At 44.2% G+C, this 3,652-nt stretch overlaps 1 pseudogene; it reads left to right on the top strand.

The window, feature by feature from the left end:
- Positions 1–2,480: 2,480 nt before the first annotated feature.
- On the top strand, positions 2,481–3,452 carry LOC129073166 (THO complex subunit 3-like; annotated as a pseudogene).
- Positions 3,453–3,652: the final 200 nt, after the last annotated feature.

The following is a 3,652-nucleotide window of genomic DNA, read 5'->3' as shown; positions in this document are numbered from 1 at the left end:
CCTTTTAGCTTGCAGTGTTTCTGTTGAGAAGTCAGCAGCAACCCGTATCGGGGCTCCCTTATATGTTACTACCTCTTTCTCCCTTGCTACCTTAGGACTCTCTGTTTCTCTTTGATATGTGATTGCCATTTTAATGATGATGTGTCTTGGAGTGGGCCTCATTGGGTTCCTCTTGAATAGGACCCTCTGTGCTTCCTGGACTTGTGTGACTTTTTCTCTCCTCCAATTAGGGAAGTTTTTCATCATCACTTTTTCAAACAGGTTCTCTATACCTTCCTCATCCTCTTCTCCTTCTGGTGTCCCTATTATATGGATATTATTATGTTTCAGGTCGTCCTGCATGTCCCTCAATGTCTCTTCATCCTTTCTGAATCTTTTTTCATTTTCTTGCTTTTTCCAGGAGCTTTTTTCTACCTTTGCCTCCAGCTCACTGATTCATTTCTCTGCTTCATCTAGGAATCTTTTGATTCCTTCTACTGTGTTCTTCAGTTCAGAAATTGTATTCTTCATTTCCTCTTGTGTCTTGTTGATAGTTTCCATGTCCTTTTTCATGTTGATATAGTTTGCAGTTAGCTCCTCATAGTTTCCCTGTAGTTTTTTGTAATTCTTTCTGAGCTCGCTGAGCTTCCTTAGAATTGTTGTTTTGAATTCAGTATATGATAGTTTACATGCGTGAATTTCATTATTTATCTTTCGAGGATTCCTCCTTTCCCTTTAAATAGGGGGTATTTCTTTGTCTTCTCATTATTTTTGAGACTCTTCTCTTTTGCTTCTGCTTCTTAAGTTGATCTGTCTTGGTTTCCCGACTTTGTGGTGTGAACTTCTATGGTTGGAGACCGCTGTTTACTTTCTGGATCTGCCTCTGATGATGTCAGATGTTGTTCCTGTCTGACCTTAGGCAGTCTCTTTGAGACCTTCAGAAAATGTCCGTGGCTGTCTTATTCAGCTGTTAACCTAGTCAGTCTGCACTCAGCAGGCAGCTTAAACAGCACAGGACAGGGTGGAATCTCACCAGGGGTTGGGGCTATTGAATCCTTTGATGCTGGTACCACTCAGGGGGAGTGGTCTCTGCCTGAGCAAGATGGCTGCTGTTGCATGGGGGATGAGTCAGCACCGAGATCACACTGGCTATTCTCTCAGTTCTCTCCCCAAAGCCTCCTTCCCCAGTCTCTCCTCAGGCATCTCTAGCCCACTCTCCCCCTCCTTTGCCGGAGACCAGGGTAAGTGGCTGCAAATAAAAATGTATGCATTGGCCCTTTAAATAGTTCTTTGCATCTGTTGCCGCCTGTCTCTGGCCAAGAGCAACCCCACCGCTTTTCACAGCTGGCTGTTTTCTGTGTACTTTTTGGGCTCTGGTGCTGTGGGCTAGAGATCTCCTCTTTTCGTTTAGATCCTGCTCTTCTCAGAGGAATCCAACTGGCTATTTCAATATCCTTCTGGTGCTGCCACCCATGGGTGCCCTGTCTGCCTTCTCCAGTCTGTACTGCACTCCTTACCAGTTATATTGCACTAAAGCCAATTCTTCTGTTTCTGAGGTTACAAGGCTCCTCTCTTGCTCTTGTTCAGTTGTTTGTTCCAAGTGATTTCTCTCCAATTTAGTTGTAATTCCAGGCTGGTCCTGAGAGGAGGTCAGTGTGATTTCCACTCATTCCTCTGCCATCTTGATTCTCTGAATTGTTTTCATGAGTTCAGCCTCTGATATCTCTGATGTACACATCATGTGCGACTCTGACTGACTGTTCGACCACATGCTTGCACCATGTCACACTTATGGGTACCCCCCAGAGACTTACAAAGCCTCGTGAGCATGGCTGATGTTCAAGTCTCTCCCTGACCTCCATTTTCATCTCCCACCACATGTCCCCATGGTCTCTACAGCCTGATAGTGCCTGGCCTCTCATTCATAATTTCTTGAATATGTCGCATGCCTTGAATAAGCTGTTGGCTCACTCGGGACTATTTTTCTTCAAACTGAACCTACTTATCAACATTCAGAGAGCCTAGACTTAATGCCACCTCCTCAGTGGAACTCCTGGGGATCCCACTCCTTCCTATCAAATGCAACCTAGTACCTGTAAATTCTTACTCCATGGAGCTGTCTGCTCTTCTGCTTTGCAAGCTGCTCTCTAATCCATCTTTGTGGGACAGACCACAAGACATAGTGATGTGCAATGCTTGAAGTGGACATGCCCATAAAGACACTGGAGCCATCTCTAGGAGTGTCTTCACCTGCTTATTTTTCTCAGGAACAGTAGGAGATGCATATTAAACTAACTGGCTATGAAATGGATGTCAGATCTTGCACAAAATTACATAACAATTATTACATATAAATAATAATCACTCATCACAACCATTAACAATAATAGTAACAATACCTGTAACTGATTATCATGAAAAACATTGGGCAGGACTGACTGGCCTGGGGTGGAAGTCTTTGCACAGGTGTAGGAGCTGGGCATGGAAGTGCCCATGTTGGCATGGGGCCCTCAGCACTGAGTCAGCATGATCCCAACTGCATGGCCCATTGTGCTCTGTGAGCAGCAGCCACATGCAGGAGCCATCCTGGGGCCACAGCATGATGTGCAAGCTCCTGGTGCACAGCGCCAAGGTGTACTCAGTGTCCTGGAGCTGCTAGGGGCATCATCTGACTTCAAGTTCTTTTGACAAGATGGCTAGCATCTTCTTGCTGGAGAAGGATTGTTTGGTCAAAGAAAGGTTTTTGTGGACATGGTGATGAGGTGGACCAGCTTTGTTGGCATCCAAGTAATTCTCACTTCTTCATAACCACATCTGGGATGTGAGGACTACCACATGGAACAGTACTGTGAACTCTACTAAAGAGGAGAACATTAACATCTGCTGGAGTCCTGATGGGCAGACCATTGCTATAGGTAACAAGAATGATTTAGTGACCTTTACTGATGTCAATACACACCATTTGAAAGCAAAGAAGCATTTCAAGCATGAGGTAAATGAAATCTCCTGGAATAATGACAATAACATGTCCTTCCTGACCAACGACAATGGTAGTATCAACATCCTGTGGTATCCAGAACTGAAGTCTGTGCAGTCCATCTGTGCCTACCCTTTTAATTGCATCTGCATCAAGTTTGACGCCATAGGGAAGTTCTTTGCCACAGGAAGTGCAGCCACTTTGGTCAGCCTCTGAATTGTGAATGAATTAGTGTCTGTTGAGTGCTTTTCCAACCTGGATTGGGCTGTGAGAATCCTCTGGTTCTGCCATGATAGGAAAATGTTGGCATCAGCCTTGAAAGATCATTTTATTGACATTGCTGAAGTAAACAGGAGACAGGCTATAGTAGGCACAGTGTGAGTTCCTGATCTTCACTGTGACTTGGCACCCCAAAAGGCTTCTGTTGGAATTGGCCTGTGATGACAAAGATGGCAAATATGTCAGCAGTCAAGAAGCAGGAACTCTGAAGCTCTAATAGATAATGATTCCTGATCTTGTAGGAGGAGCTGACATAGAAGGCCCAGGCCTTCTTTTTTAATAATTACTTTGGTCTGGCTTCTTGAAGTTGTTATGCACCTACAGTATTTGTAAATTGGTATAAATTATAAAAATCTTTTAACAGACTGCCCATTCCAGTTACCTTCCTGTTATTTATGTTAGCTGTTCCTTTTCTTC

This window comes from Pteronotus mesoamericanus, unplaced genomic scaffold, assembly GCF_021234165.1.
Source record: "Pteronotus mesoamericanus isolate MK-2021 breed Mesoamerican mustached bat unplaced genomic scaffold, CSHL_Meso_final contig_35, whole genome shotgun sequence".
NCBI lineage: Eukaryota > Metazoa > Chordata > Mammalia > Chiroptera > Mormoopidae > Pteronotus > Pteronotus mesoamericanus.
Note: the sequence above shows the minus strand (reverse complement) of the source record. Positions and strands in the feature narration are given on the sequence as shown.